The sequence below is a fragment of the Urocampus carinirostris genome, chromosome 4 (genome assembly GCF_059441175.1).
Source record: "Urocampus carinirostris isolate Australia breed hairy pipefish chromosome 4, RoL_Ucar_1.0, whole genome shotgun sequence".
Taxonomy (NCBI): Eukaryota; Metazoa; Chordata; class Actinopteri; order Syngnathiformes; family Syngnathidae; genus Urocampus; species Urocampus carinirostris.
The window spans coordinates 46,200,379-46,215,500 of record NC_142352.1 but is presented as its reverse complement, the minus strand read 5'-3'; the positions used below and the strand labels follow the sequence as shown (position 1 = coordinate 46,215,500).

General features: G+C 39.6%; 14 non-coding genes across 14 annotated transcripts; all 14 read right to left on the bottom strand.

Annotated features, from left to right (window-relative positions):
- Positions 1-1,811: 1,811 nt before the first annotated feature.
- Positions 1,812-1,884, bottom strand: trnav-cac (transfer RNA valine (anticodon CAC)). The gene has a single exon. It is a non-coding gene; the product is annotated as a tRNA-Val (tRNA).
- Positions 1,885-2,346: 462 nt separating this feature from the next.
- Positions 2,347-2,419, bottom strand: trnav-cac (transfer RNA valine (anticodon CAC)). Its single transcript has one exon. It is a non-coding gene; the product is annotated as a tRNA-Val (tRNA).
- A 1,529-nt stretch (positions 2,420-3,948) lies between these two features.
- Positions 3,949-4,021, bottom strand: trnav-cac (transfer RNA valine (anticodon CAC)). Its single transcript has one exon. It is a non-coding gene; the product is annotated as a tRNA-Val (tRNA).
- A 462-nt stretch (positions 4,022-4,483) lies between these two features.
- On the bottom strand, positions 4,484-4,556 carry trnav-cac (transfer RNA valine (anticodon CAC)). Its single transcript has one exon. It is a non-coding gene; the product is annotated as a tRNA-Val (tRNA).
- A 2,073-nt stretch (positions 4,557-6,629) lies between these two features.
- trnav-aac (transfer RNA valine (anticodon AAC)) lies at positions 6,630-6,702 on the bottom strand. Its single transcript has one exon. It is a non-coding gene; the product is annotated as a tRNA-Val (tRNA).
- A 2,066-nt stretch (positions 6,703-8,768) lies between these two features.
- Positions 8,769-8,841, bottom strand: trnav-aac (transfer RNA valine (anticodon AAC)). Its single transcript has one exon. It is a non-coding gene; the product is annotated as a tRNA-Val (tRNA).
- Positions 8,842-9,303: 462 nt separating this feature from the next.
- trnav-cac (transfer RNA valine (anticodon CAC)) lies at positions 9,304-9,376 on the bottom strand. The gene has a single exon. It is a non-coding gene; the product is annotated as a tRNA-Val (tRNA).
- A 1,532-nt stretch (positions 9,377-10,908) lies between these two features.
- Positions 10,909-10,981, bottom strand: trnav-cac (transfer RNA valine (anticodon CAC)). Its single transcript has one exon. It is a non-coding gene; the product is annotated as a tRNA-Val (tRNA).
- Positions 10,982-11,443: 462 nt separating this feature from the next.
- trnav-aac (transfer RNA valine (anticodon AAC)) lies at positions 11,444-11,516 on the bottom strand. Its single transcript has one exon. It is a non-coding gene; the product is annotated as a tRNA-Val (tRNA).
- A 463-nt stretch (positions 11,517-11,979) lies between these two features.
- On the bottom strand, positions 11,980-12,052 carry trnav-cac (transfer RNA valine (anticodon CAC)). Its single transcript has one exon. It is a non-coding gene; the product is annotated as a tRNA-Val (tRNA).
- A 462-nt stretch (positions 12,053-12,514) lies between these two features.
- Positions 12,515-12,587, bottom strand: trnav-aac (transfer RNA valine (anticodon AAC)). Its single transcript has one exon. It is a non-coding gene; the product is annotated as a tRNA-Val (tRNA).
- Positions 12,588-13,050: 463 nt separating this feature from the next.
- trnav-cac (transfer RNA valine (anticodon CAC)) lies at positions 13,051-13,123 on the bottom strand. Its single transcript has one exon. It is a non-coding gene; the product is annotated as a tRNA-Val (tRNA).
- A 462-nt stretch (positions 13,124-13,585) lies between these two features.
- On the bottom strand, positions 13,586-13,658 carry trnav-aac (transfer RNA valine (anticodon AAC)). Its single transcript has one exon. It is a non-coding gene; the product is annotated as a tRNA-Val (tRNA).
- Positions 13,659-14,120: 462 nt separating this feature from the next.
- On the bottom strand, positions 14,121-14,193 carry trnav-cac (transfer RNA valine (anticodon CAC)). Its single transcript has one exon. It is a non-coding gene; the product is annotated as a tRNA-Val (tRNA).
- Positions 14,194-15,122: the final 929 nt, after the last annotated feature.

Genomic DNA, 15,122 nt, shown 5'->3' with positions numbered 1-15,122 from the left:
CAAAAAGGGTATTCAGAATGTCTCCACCTGGTTTCGAATCAGGGACCTATCGCGTGTGAGGCGATCGTGATAACCACTACACTATGGAAACAGCTGATATGTCAATAATATGAAAGAGCCACAGACAAATTGATCAGGTAGTTAAGAATTGTTCCGAAAAACTCATTTTTTCAGTTCAAAAGTGAAACCAATGAAACCCAGTGCCAAATCAGGGACCTTTTTCCTGTGAGGCAAATGTGATCATCACCCTAATTTGGAAACAGCTGATTGTTGTTTCACTATGAAAGCGCCACAAACATAGTAGTTGGGTAGTTTCGAAAACTCACAAAAGGCAGAATATAGAATAGAATAGAATAGAATAGAATAGAATATACCTTTATTGTCATTGTTACAAAATGGGTTAACATATTGTGACAACGAAATTGGGCATGACACTCCAGTTTTACACATTTGGAAACAGCTGACTGTTGTTTCACTATGAAAGCGCCACAAACATAGTAGTTGGGTAGTTTCGAAAACTTACAAATGGCAGAAAATGATCAGCTAGAAGGTGACACCAGTGGTTTTGGTTGCAACCTGGTATCGAATCAAGGAACTTTCTAGTTTAAGGTGAATGTGAAAACCACTACAGTGTAGAAACAGCTGACTACTGCAACAATGTGAAAGAGCCAAACTCAAAGTAGTTAGTTTCGAATTGCTGTAAAAAAGGGTGTTTTTTTAACTCAAAAAGTGTATTCAGAATGTTTCCACCTGGTTTCGAACCAGGGACCTATCGCGTGTTAGGTGAGTGTGATAACCACTACACTATGCAAACAGCTGATATGTTGAAAATATGAAAGAGCCACAGACAAATTGATCAGGTAGTTAAGAATCGTTCCGAAAAACTCATTTTTTCAGTTCAAATGTGAAACCAATGGGATGCTTCCACCCAGTGCCAAATCAGGGACCTTTCTCCTGTGAGGCAAATGTGATCATCACCCTAATTTGGAAACAGCTGACTGTTGTTTCACTATGAAAGCGCCACAAAGAAAGTAGTTGGGTAGTTTCGAAAACTAACAAAAGGCAGAATATGATCAGCTAGAAAGTGACACCAGTTGTTATTGTTAGAAACCTGGTATCGAATCGGTGACCTTTCTAGTTTGAGGTGAATGCGAAAACCACTACAGTGTAGAAACAGCTGACTACTGCAACAATGTGAAAGAGCCAAACTCAAAGTAGTTAGTTTCAAATTGCTGTAAAAAAGGGTGTTTTTTTAACTCAAAAAGTGTATTCAGAATATTTCCACCTGGTTTCGAACCAGGGACCTATCGCGTGTTAGGCGAGTGTGATAACAACTACACTATGGAAACAGCTGACTTGTCAAAAATATGAAAGAGCCACAGACAAATTGATCAGGTAGTTAAGAATCGTTCCGAAAAACTCATTTTTTCAGTTCAAATGTGAAACCAATGGGATGCTTCCACCCAGTGCCAAATCAGGGACCTTTCTCCTGTGAGGCAAATGATATCATCACCCTAATTTGGAAACAGCTGACTGTTGTTTCACTATGAAAGCGCCAAAAACAAAGTAGTTGGGTAGTTTCGAAAACTAACAAAAGGCAGAATATGATCAGCTAGAAGGTGACACCAGTTGTTATTGTTAGAAACCTGGTATCGAATCGGTGACCTTTCTAGTTTGAGGTGAATGTGAAAACCACTACAGTGTAGAAACAGCTGACTACTGCAACAATGTGAAAGAGCCAAACCCAAAGTGGTTAGTTTTGAATTGCTGTAAAAAAGGGTGTTTTTTTAAATCAATAAGGGTATTCAGAATGTTTCCACCTGGTTTCGAACCAGGGACCTATCGCGTGTGAGGCGATCGTGATAACCACTACACTATGGAAACAGCTGTTATGTCAAAAATATGAAAGAGCCACAGACAAATTGATCAGGTAGTTAAGAATCGTTCCGAAAAACTCATTTTTTCAGTTCAAATGTGAAACCAATGGGATGCTTCCACCCAGTGCCAAATCAGGGACCTTTCTCCTGTGAGGCAAATGATATCATCACCCTAATTTGGAAACAACTGACTGTTGTTTCACTATGAAAGCGCCACAAACAAAGTAGTTGGGTAGTTTCGAAAACTAACAAAAGGCAGAATATGATCAGCTAGAAGGTGACACCAGTGGTTATTGTTGCAACCTGGTATCGAATCGGTGACCTTTCTAGTTTAAGGGGAATGTGATAACCACTACAGTGTAGAAACAGCTGACTGCTGCAACAATATGAAAGAGCCAAACTCAAAATAGTTAATTTCGAATCGCTGTAAAAAAGGGAGTTTTTTTTAAATAAAAAAGGTTATTCAGAATGTTTCCACCTGGTTTCGAACCAGGGACCTATCGCGTGTGAGGCGATCGTGATAACCACTACACTATGGAAACAGCTGATATGTCAAAAATATGAAAGAGCCACAGACAAATTGATCAGGTAGTTAAGAATCGTTCCGAAAAACTCATTTTTTCAGTTCAAATGTGAAACCAATGGGATGCTTCCACCCAGTGCCAAATCAGGGACCTTTCTCCTGTGAGGCAAATGTGATCATCACCCTAATTTGGAAACAGCTGACTGTTGTTTCACTATGAAAGCGCCACAACATAGTAGTTGGGTAGTTTCGAAAACTAACAAAAGGCAGAATATGATCAGCTAGAAGGTGACACCAGTGGTTATTGTTGCAACCTGGTATCGAATCGGTGACCTTTCTAGTTTAAGGTGAATGTGATAACCACTACAGTGTAGAAACAGCTGACTGCTGCAACAATATGAAAGAGCCAAACTCAAAAAGTTAATTTCGAATCGCTGTAAAAAAGGGAGTTTTTTTTAAATAAAAAAGGGTATTCAGAATGTTTCCACCTGGTTTCAAACCAGGGACCTAATGCGTGTGAGGCGATCATGATAACCACTTCACTATGGAAACAGCTGATATGTCAAAAATATGAAAGAGCCACAGACAAATTGATCAGGTAGTTAAGAATCGTTCCGAAAAACTAATTTTTTCAGTTCAAATGTGAAACCAATGGGATGCTTCCACCCAGTGCCAAATCAGGGACCTTTCTCCTGTGAGGCAAATGTGATCATCACCCTAATTTGGAAACAGCTGACTGTTGTTTCACTATGAAAGCGCCACAAACATAGTAGTTGGGTAGTTTCGAAAACTAACAAAAGGCAGAATATGATCAGCTAGAAGGTGACACCAGTGGTTATTGTTGCAACCTGGTATCGAATCGGTGACCTTTCTAGTTTAAGGTGAATGTGATAACCACTACAGTGTAGAAACAGCTGACTGCTGCAACAATATGAAAGAGCCAAACTCAAAAAGTTAATTTCGAATCGCTGTAAAAAAGGGAGTTTTTTTTAAATAAAAAAGGGTATTCAGAATGTTTCCACCTGGTTTCAAACCAGGGACCTAATGCGTGTGAGGCGATCGTGATAACCACTACACTATGGAAACAGCTGATGTGTCAAAAATATGAAAGAGCCACAGACAAATTGATCAGGTAGTTAAGAATCGTTCCGAAAAACTCATTTTTTCAGTTCAAATGTGAAACCAATGGGATGCTTCCACCCAGTGCCAAATCAGGGACCTTTCTCCTGTGAGGCAAATGTGATCATCACCCTAATTTGGAAACAGCTGACTGTTGTTTCACTATGAAAGCGCCACAAACATAGTAGTTGGGTAGTTTCGAAAACTAACAAAAGGCAGAATATGATCAGCTAGAAGGTGACACCAGTGGTTATTGTTGCAACCTGGTATCGAATCGGTGACCTTTCTAGTTTAAGGTGAATGTGATAACCACTACAGTGTAGAAACAGCTGACTGCTGCAACAATATGAAAGAGCCAAACTCAAAATAGTTAATTTCGAATCGCTGTAAAAAAGGGTGTTTTTTTTAAATCAAAAAGGGTATTCAGAATGTTTCCACCTGGTTTCGAACCAGGGACCTATCGCGTGTGAGGCGATCGTGATAACCACTACACTATGGAAACAGCTGATATGTCAAAAATATGAAAGAGCCACAGACAAATTGATCAGGTAGTTAGGAATTGTTCCGAAAAACTCATTTTTTCAGTTCAAATGTGAAACCAATGGGATGCTTCCACCCAGTGCCAAATCAGGGACCTTTCTCCTGTGAGGCAAATGTGATCATCACCCTAATTTGGAAACAGCTGACTGTTGTTTCACTATGAAAGCGCCACAAACAAAGTAGTTGGGTAGTTTCGAAAACTAACAAAAGGCAGAATATGATCAGCTAGAAGGTGACACCAGTTGTTATTGTTAGAAACCTGGTATCGAATCGGTGACCTTTCTAGTTTGAGGTGAATGTGAAAACCACTACAGTGTAGAAACAGCTGACTACTGCAACAATGTGAAAGAGCCAAACCCAAAGTAGTTAGTTTTGAATTGCTGTAAAAAAGGGTGTTTTTTTAAATCAAAAATGGTATTCAAAATGTTTCCACCTGGTTTCGAACCAGGGACCTATCGCGTGTGAGGCGACCGTGATAACCACTACACTATGGAAACAGCTGATATGTCAAATATATGAAAGAGCCACAGACAAATTGATCAGGTAGTTAAGAATCGTTCCGAAAAACTCATTTTTTCAGTTCAAATGTGAAACCAATGGGATGCTTCCACCCAGTGCCAAATCAGGGACCTTTCTCCTGTGAGGCAAATGATATCATCGCCCTAATTTGGAAACAACTGACTGTTGTTTCACTATGAAAGCGCCACAAACAAAGTAGTTGGGTAGTTTCGAAAACTAACAAAAGGCAGAATATGATCAGCTAGAAGGTGACACCAGTTGTTATTGTTAGAAACCTGGTATCGAATCGGTGACCTTTCTAGTTTGAGGTGAATGCAAAAATCACTACAGTGTAGAAACAGCTGACTACTGCAACAATGTGAAAGAGCCAAACTCAAAGTAGTTAGTTTCGAATTGCTGTAAAAAAGGGTGTTTTTTTTAAATCAAAAAGGGTATTCAGAATGTTTCCACCTGGTTTCGAACCAGGGACCTATCGCGTGTGAGGCGGTCGCGATAACCACTACACTATGGAAACAGCTGATATGTCAAAAACATGAAAGAGCCACAGACAAATTGATCAGGTAGTTAAGAATCGTTCCGAAAAACTCATTTTTTCAGTTCAAATGTGAAACCAATGGGATGCTTCCACCCAGTGCCAAATCAGGGACCTTTCTCCTGTGAGGCAAATGATATCATCACCCTAATTTGGAAACAGCTAACTGTTGTTTCACTATGAAAGCGCCACAAACAAAGTAGTTGGGTAGTTTCGAAAACTAACAAAAGGCAGAATATGATCAGCTAGAAAGTGACACCAGTTGTTATTGTTAGAAACCTGGTATTGAATCAGTGACCTTTCTAGTTTGAGGTGAATGCAAAAACCACTACAGTGTAGAAACAGCTGACTACTGCAACAATGTGAAAGAGCCAAACTCAAAATAGTTAATTTCGAATCGCTGTAAAAAAGGGAGTTTTTTTTAAATAAAAAAGGTTATTCAGAATGTTTCCACTTGGTTTCGAACCAGGGACCTATCGCGTGTGAGGCGTTCGTGATAACCACTACACTATGGAAACAGCTGATATGTCAAAAATATGAAAGAGCCACAGACAAATTGATCAGGTAGTTGAGAATCGTTCCGAAAAACTCATATTTTCAGTTCAAATGTGAAACCAATGGGATGCTTCCACCCAATCCCAAATCAGTGACCTTTCTCCTGTGAGGCAAATGTGATCATCACCCTAATTGGGAAACAGCTGACTGTTGTTTCACTATGAAAGCGCCACAAACAAAGTAGTTGGGTATTTTCGAAAACTAACAAAAGGCAGAATATGATCAGCTAGAAAGTGACACCAGTTGTTATTGTTAGAAACCTGGTATCGAATCGGTGACCTTTCTAGTTTGAGGTGAATGCAAAAACCTCTACAGTGTAGAAACAGCTGACTACTGCAACAATGTGAAAGAGCCAAACTCAAAGTAGTTAGTTTCGATTTGCTGTAAAAAAGGGTGTTTTTTTTTAAATCAAAAAGGGTATTCAGAATGTTTCCACCTGGTTTCGAACCAGTGACCTATCGCGTGTGAGGCAAATCGTGATAACCACTACACTATGGAAACAGCTGATATGTCAAAAATATGAAAGAGCCACAGACAAATTGATCAGGTAGTTAAGAATTGTTCCGAAAAATTCATTTTTTCAGTTCAAATGTGAAACCAATGGGATGCTTCCACCCAATCCCAAATCAGTGACCTTTCTCCTGTGAGGCAAATGTGATCATCACCCTAATTGGGAAACAGCTGACTGTTGTTTCACTATGAAAGCGCCACAAACAAAGTAGTTGGGTATTTTCGAAAACTAACAAAAGGCAGAATATGATCAGCTAGAAAGTGACACCAGTTGTTATTGTTAGAAACCTGGTATCGAATCGGTGACCTTTCTAGTTTGAGGTGAATGCGAAAACCACTACAGTGTAGAAACAGCTGACTACTGCAACAATGTGATAGAGCCAAACTCAAAGTAGTTAGTTTTGAATTGCTGTAAAAAAGGGTGTTTTTTTAAAATCAAAAAGGGTATTCAGAATGTTTCCACCTGGTTTCGAACCAGGGACCTATCGCGTGTTAGGCGATCGTGATAACCACTACACTATGGAAACAGCTGATATGTCAAAAATATGAAAGAGCCACAGACAAATTGATCAGGTAGTTAAGAATCGTTCCGAAAAACTCATTTTTTCAGTTCAAATGTGAAACCAATGGGATGCTTCCACCCAGTGCCAAATCAGGGACCTTTCTCCTGTGAGGCAAATGATATCATCACCCTAATTTGGAAACAGCTGACTGTTGTTTCACTATGAAAGCGCCGCAAACAAAGTAGTTGGGTATTTTCGAAAACTAACAAAAGGCAGAATATGATCAGCTAGAAAGTGACACCAGTTATTATTGTTAGAAACCTGGTATCGAATCGGTGACCTTTCTAGTTTGAGGTGAATGCAAAAACCTCTACAGTGTAGAAACAGCTGACTACTGCAACAATGTGAAAGAGCCAAACTCAAAGTAGTTAGTTTCGAATTGCTGTAAAAAAGGGTGTTTTTTTTAAATCAAAAAGTGTATTCAGAATATTTCCAACTGGTTTCGAACCAGGGACCTATCGCGTGTTAGGCGAGTGTGATAACCGCTACACTATGGAAACAGCTGATATGTCAAAAATATGAAAGAGCCACAGACAAATTGATCAGGTAGTTAAGAATCGTTCCGAAAAACTCATTTTTTCAGTTCAAATGTGAAACCAATGGGATGCTTCCACGCAGTGCCAAATCAGGGACCTTTCTCCTGTGAGGCAAATGATATCATCACCCTAATTTGGAAACAGCTGACTGTTGTTTCACTATGAAAGCGCCACAAACAAAGTAGTTGGGTAGTTTCGAAAACTAACAAAAGGCAGAATATGATCAGCTAGAAGGTGACACCAGTTATTGTTAGAAACCTGGTATCGAATCAGTGACCTTTCTAGTTTGAGGTGAATGTGAAAACCACTACAGTGTAGAAACAGCTGACTACTGCAACAATGTGAAAGAGCCAAACTCAAAGTAGTTAGTTTCGAATTGCTGTAAAAAAGGGAGTTTTTTTTAAATAAAAAAGGGTATTCAGAATGTTTCCACCTGGTTTCAAACCAGGGACCTAATGCGTGTGAGGCGATCATGATAACCACTACACTATGGAAACAGCTGATATGTCAAAAATATGAAAGAGCCACAGACAAATTGATCAGGTAGTTAAGAATCGTTCCGAAAAACTCATTTTTTCAGTTCAAATGTGAAACCAATGGGATGCTTCCACCCAGTGCCAAATCAGGGACCTTTCTCCTGTGAGGCAAATGTGATCATCACCCTAATATGGAAACAGCTGACTGTTGTTTCACTATGAAAGCGCCACAAACATAGTAGTTGGGTAGTTTCGAAAACTAACAAAAGGCAGAATATGATCAGCTAGAAGGTGACACCAGTGGTTATTGTTGCAACCTGGTATCGAATCGGTGACCTTTCTAGTTTAAGGTGAATGTGATAACCACTACAGTGTAGAAACAGCTGACTGCTGCAACAATATGAAAGAGCCAAACTCAAAATAGTTAATTTCGAATCGCTGTAAAAAAGGGTGTTTTTTTTAAATCAAAAAGAGTATTCAGAATGTTTCCACCTGGTTTCAAACCAGGGACCTATCGCGTGTGAGGCGATCGTGATAACCACTATACTATGGAAACAGCTGATATGTCAAAAATATGAAAGAGCCACAGACAAATTGATCAGGTAGTTAAGAATTGTTCCGAAAAACTCATTTTTTCAGTTCAAATGTGAAACCAATGGGATGCTTCCACCCAGTGCCAAATCAGGGACCTTTCTCCTGTGAGGCAAATGTGATCATCACCCTAATTTGGAAACAGCTGACTGTTGTTTCACTATAAAAGCGCCACAAACAAAGTAGTTGGGTAGTTTCGAAAACTAACAAAAGGCAGAATATGATCAGCTAGAAAGTGACACCAGTTGTTATTGTTAGAAACCTGGTATCGAATCGGTGACCTTTCTAGTTTGAGGTGAATGCGAAAACCACTACAGTGTAGAAACAGCTGACTACTGCAACAATGTGAAAGAGCCAAACTCAAAGTAGTTAGTTTCGAATTGCTGTAAAAAAGGGTGTTTTTTTAACTCAAAAAGTGTATTCAGAATATTTCCACCTGGTTTCGAACCAGGGACCTATCGCGTGTTAGGCGAGTGTGATAACCACTACACTATGGAAACAGCTGATATGTAAAAAATATGAAAGAGCCACAGACAAATTGATCAGGTAGTTAAGAATCGTTCCGAAAAACTCATTTTTTCAGTTCAAATGTGAAACCAATGGGATGCTTCCACCCAGTGCCAAATCAGGGACCTTTCTCCTGTGAGGCAAATGATATCATCACCCTAATTTGGAAACAGCTGACTGTTGTTTCACTATGAAAGCGCCACAAACAAAGTAGTTGGGTAGTTTCGAAAACTAACAAAAGGCAGAATATGATCAGCTAGAAGGTGACACCAGTGGTTATTGTTGCAACCTGGTATCGAATCGGTGACCTTTCTAGTTTAAGGTGAATGTGATAACCACTACAGTGTAGAAACAGCTGACTGCTGCAACAATATGAAAGAGCCAAACTCAAAATAGTTAATTTCGAATCGCTGTAAAAAAGGGAGTTTTTTTTAAATAAAAAAGGTTATTCAGAATGTTTCCACCTGGTTTCGAACCAGGGACCTATCGCGTGTGAAGCGATCGTGATAACCACTACACTATGGAAACAGCTGATATGTCAAAAATATGAAAGAGCCACAGACAAATTGATCAGGTAGTTAAGAATCGTTCCGAAAAACTCATTTTTTCAGTTCAAATGTGAAACCAATGGGATGCTTCCACCCAGTGCCAAATCAGGGACCTTTCTCCTGTGAGGCAAATGTGATCATCACCCTAATTTGGAAACAGCTGACTGTTGTTTCACTATGAAAGCGCCACAACATAGTAGTTGGGTAGTTTCGAAAACTAACAAAAGGCAGAATATGATCAGCTAGAAGGTGACACCAGTGGTTATTGTTGCAACCTGGTATCGAATCGGTGACCTTTCTAGTTTAAGGTGAATGTGATAACCACTACAGTGTAGAAACAGCTGACTGCTGCAACAATATGAAAGAGCCAAACTCAAAAAGTTAATTTCGAATCGCTGTAAAAAAGGGAGTTTTTTTTAAATAAAAAAGGGTATTCAGAATGTTTCCACCTGGTTTCAAACCAGGGACCTAATGCGTGTGAGGCGATCATGATAACCACTTCACTATGGAAACAGCTGATATGTCAAAAATATGAAAGAGCCACAGACAAATTGATCAGGTAGTTAAGAATCGTTCCGAAAAACTCATTTTTTCAGTTCAAATGTGAAACCAATGGGATGCTTCCACCCAGTGCCAAATCAGGGACCTTTCTCCTGTGAGGCAAATGTGATCATCACCCTAATTTGGAAACAGCTGACTGTTGTTTCACTATGAAAGCGCCACAAACATAGTAGTTGGGTAGTTTCGAAAACTAACAAAAGGCAGAATATGATCAGCTAGAAGGTGACACCAGTGGTTATTGTTGCAACCTGGTATCGAATCGGTGACCTTTCTAGTTTAAGGTGAATGTGATAACCACTACAGTGTAGAAACAGCTGACTGCTGCAACAATATGAAAGAGCCAAAAATCAAAATAGTTAATTTCGAATCGCTGTAAAAAAGGGTGTTTTTTTTAAATCAAAAAGGGTATTCAGAATGTTTCCACCTGGTTTCGAACCAGGGACCTAGTGCGCGTGAGGCGATCGTGATAACCACTACACTATGGAAACAGCTGATATGTCAAAAATATGAAAGAGCCACAGACAAATTGATCAGGTAGTTAAGAATCGTTCCGAAAAACTCATTTTTTCAGTTCAAATGTGAAACCAATGGGATGCTTCCACCCAGTGCCAAATCAGGGACCTTTCTCCTGTGAGGCAAATGATATCATCGCCCTAATTTGGAAACAACTGACTGTCGTTTCACTATGAAAGCGCCACAAACAAAGTAGTTGGGTAGTTTCGAAAACTAACAAAAGGCAGAATATGATCAGCTAGAAGGTGACACCAGTTGTTATTGTTAGAAACCTGGTATCGAATCGGTGACCTTTCTAGTTTGAGGTGAATGTGAAAACCACTACAGTGTAGAAACAGCTGACTACTGCAACAATGTGAAAGAGCCAAACTCAAAGTAGTTAGTTTCGAATTGCTGTAAAAAAGGGTGTTTTTTTTAAATCAAAAAGGGTATTCAGAATGTTTCCACCTGGTTTCGAACCAGGGACCTATCGCGTGTGAGGCAATCGTGATAACCACTACACTATGGAAACAGCTGATATGTCAAAAATATGAAAGAGCCACAGACAAATTGATCAGGTAGTTAAGAATTGTTCCGAAAAACTCATTTTTTCAGTTCAAATGTGAAACCAATGGGATGCTTCCACCCAGTGCCAAATCAGGGACCTTTCTCCTGTGAGGCAAATGTGATCATCACCCTAATTTGGAAACAGCTGACTGTTGTTTCACTATGAAAGCGCCACAAACAAAGTAGTTGGGTAGTTTCGAAAACTAACAAAAGGCAGAATATGATCAGCTAGAAAGTGACACCAGTTGTTATTGTTAGAAACCTGGTATCGAATCGGTGACCTTTCTAGTTTGAGGTGAATGCGAAAACCACTACAGTGTAGAAACAGCTGACTACTGCAACAATGTGAAAGAGCCAAACTCAAAGTAGTTAGTTTCGAATTGCTGTAAAAAAGGGTGTTTTTTTAACTCAAAAAGTGTATTCAGAATATTTCCACCTGGTTTCGAACCAGGGACCTATCGCGTGTTAGGCGATCGTGATAACCACTACACTATGGAAACAGCTGATATGTCAAAAATATGAAAGAGCCACAGACAAATTGATCAGGTAGTTAAGAATCGTTCCGAAAAACTCATTTTTTCAGTTCAAATGTGAAACCAATGGGATGCTTCCACCCAGTGCCAAATCAGGGACCTTTCTCCTGTGAGGCAAATGATATCATCGCCCTAATTTGGAAACAACTGACTGTCGTTTCACTATGAAAGCGCCACAAACAAAGTAGTTGGGTAGTTTCGAAAACTAACAAAAGGCAGAATATGATCAGCTAGAAGGTGACACCAGTTGTTATTGTTAGAAACCTGGTATCGAATCGGTGACCTTTCTAGTTTGAGGTGAATGTGAAAACCACTACAGTGTAGAAACAGCTGACTACTGCAACAATGTGAAAGAGCCAAACTCAAAGTAGTTAGTTTCGAATTGCTGTAAAAAAGGGTGTTTTTTTTAAATCAAAAAGGGTATTCAGAATGTTTCCACCTGGTTTCGAACCAGGGACCTATCGCGTGTGAGGCAATCGTGATAACCACTACACTATGGAAACAGCTGATATGTCAAAAATATGAAAGAGCCACAGACAAATTGATCAGGTAGTTAAGAATTGTTCCGAAAAACTCATTTTTTCAGTTCAAATGTGAAACCAATGGGATGCTTCCACCCAGTGCCAAATCAGGGACCTTTCTCCTGTGAGGCAAATGTGATCATCACCCTAATTTGGAAACAGCTGACTGTTGTTTCACTATGAAAGCGCCACAAACAAAGTAGTTGGGTAGTTTCGAAAACTAACAAAAGGCAGAATATGATCAGCTAGAAAGTGACACCAGTTGTTATTGTTAGAAACCTGGTATCGAATCGGTGACCTTTCTAGTTTGAGGTGAATGCGAAAACCACTACAGTGTAGAAACAGCTGACTACTGCAACAATGTGAAAGAGCCAAACTCAAAGTAGTTAGTTTCGAATTGCTGTAAAAAAGGGTGTTTTTTTAACTCAACAAGTGTATTCAGAATATTTCCACCTGGTTTCGAACCAGGGACCTATCGCGTGTTAGGCGAGTGTGATAACCACTACACTATGGAAACAGCTGACTTGTCAAAAATATGAAAGAGCCACAGACAAATTGATCAGGTAGTTAGGAATCGTTCCGAAAAACTCATTTTTTCAGTTCAAATGTGAAACCAATGGGATGCTTCCACCCAGTGCCAAATCAGGGACCTTTCTCCTGTGAGGCAAATGATATCATCGCCCTAATTTGGAAACAACTGACTGTCGTTTCACTATGAAAGCGCCACAAACAAAGTAGTTGGGTAGTTTCGAAAACTAACAAAAGGCAGAATATGATCAGCTAGAAGGTGACACCAGTTGTTATTGTTAGAAACCTGGTATCGAATCGGTGACCTTTCTAGTTTGAGGTGAATGTGAAAACCACTACAGTGTAGAAACAGCTGACTACTGCAACAATGTGAAAGAGCCAAACTCAAAGTAGTTAGTTTCGAATTGCTGTAAAAAAGGGTGTTTTTTTTAAATCAAAAAGGGTATTCAGAATGTTTCCACCTGGTTTCGAACCAGGGACCTATCGCGTGTGAGGCAATCGTGATAACCACTACACTATGGAAACAGCTGATATGTCAAAAATATGAAAGAGCCACAGACAAATTGATCAGGTAGTTAAGAATTGTTCCGAAAAACTCATTTTTTCAGTTCAAATGTGAAACCAATGGGATGCTTCCACCCAGTGCCAAATCAGGGACCTTTCTCCTGTGAGGCAAATGTGATCATCACCCTAATTTGGAAACAGCTGACTGTTGTTTCACTATGAAAGCGCCACAAACAAAGTAGTTGGGTAGTTTCGAAAACTAACAAAAGGCAGAATATGATCAGCTAGAAAGTGACACCAGTTGTTATTGTTAGAAACCTGGTATCGAATCGGTGACCTTTCTAGTTTGAGGTGAATGCGAAAACCACTACAGTGTAGAAACAGCTGACTACTGCAACAATGTGAAAGAGCCAAACTCAAAGTAGTTAGTTTCGAATTGCTGTAAAAAAGGGTGTTTTTTTAACTCAACAAGTGTATTCAGAATATTTCCACCTGGTTTCGAACCAGGGACCTATCGCGTGTTAGGCGAGTGTGATAACCACTACACTATGGAAACAGCTGACTTGTCAAAAATATGAAAGAGCCACAGACAAATTGATCAGGTAGTTAGGAATCGTTCCGAAAAACTCATTTTTTCAGTTCAAATGTGAAACCAATGGGATGCTTCCACCCAGTGCCAAATCAGGGACCTTTCTCCTGTGAGGCAAATGATATCATCACCCTAATTTGGAAACAGCTGACTGTTGTTTCACTATGAAAGCGCCAAAAACAAAGTAGTTGGGTAGTTTCGAAAACTAACAAAAGGCAGAATATGATCAGCTAGAAGGTGACACCAGTTGTTATTGTTAGAAACCTGGTATCGAATCGGTGACCTTTCTAGTTTGAGGTGAATGTGAAAACCACTACAGTGTAGAAACAGCTGACTACTGCAACAATGTGAAAGAGCCAAACCCAAAGTAGTTAGTTTTGAATTGCTGTAAAAAAGGGTGTTTTTTTAAATCAAAAAGGGTATTCAAAATGTTTCCACCTGGTTTCGAACCAGGGACCTATCGCGTGTGAGGCGATCGTGATAACCACTACACTATGGAAACAGCTGATATGTCAAATATATGAAAGAGCCACAGACAAATTGATCAGGTAGTTAAGAATCGTTCCGAAAAACTCATTTTTTCAGTTCAAATGTAAAACCAATGGGATGCTTCCACCCAGTGCCAAATCAGGGACCTTTCTCCTGTGAGGCAAATGATATCATCGCCCTAATTTGGAAACAACTGACTGTTGTTTCACTATGAAAGCGCCACAAACAAAGTAGTTGGGTAGTTTCGAAAACTAACAAAAGGCAGAATATGATCAGCTAGAAGGTGACACCAGTGGTTATTGTTGCAACCTGGTATCGAATCGGTGACCTTTCTAGTTTAAGGTGAATGTGATAACCACTACAGTGTAGAAACAGCTGACTGCTGCAACAATATGAAAGAGCCAAACTCAAAATAGTTAATTTCGAATCGCTGTAAAAAAGGGAGTTTTTTTTTAAATAAAAAAGGGTATTCAGAATGTTTCCACCTGGTTTCAAACCAGGGACCTAGTGCGCGTGAGGCGATCGTGATAACCACTACACTATGGAAACAGCTGATATGTCAAAAATATGAAAGAGCCACAGACAAATTGATCAGGTAGTTAAGAATCGTTCCGAAAAACTCATTTTTTCAGTTCAAATGTGAAACCAATGGGATGCTTCCACCCAGTGCCAAATAAGGGACCTTTCTCCTGTGAGGCAAATGATATCATCACCCTAATTTGGAAACAGCTGACTGTTGTTTCACTATGAAAGCGCCACAAACAAAGTAGTTGGGTAGTTTCGAAAACTAACAAAAGGCAGAATATGATCAGCTAGAAGGTGACACCAGTTGTTATTGTTAGAAACCTGGTATCGAATCGGTGACCTTTCTAGTTTGAGGTGAATGTGAAAACCACTACAGTGTAGAAACAGCTGACTACTGCAACAGTGTGAAAGAGCCAA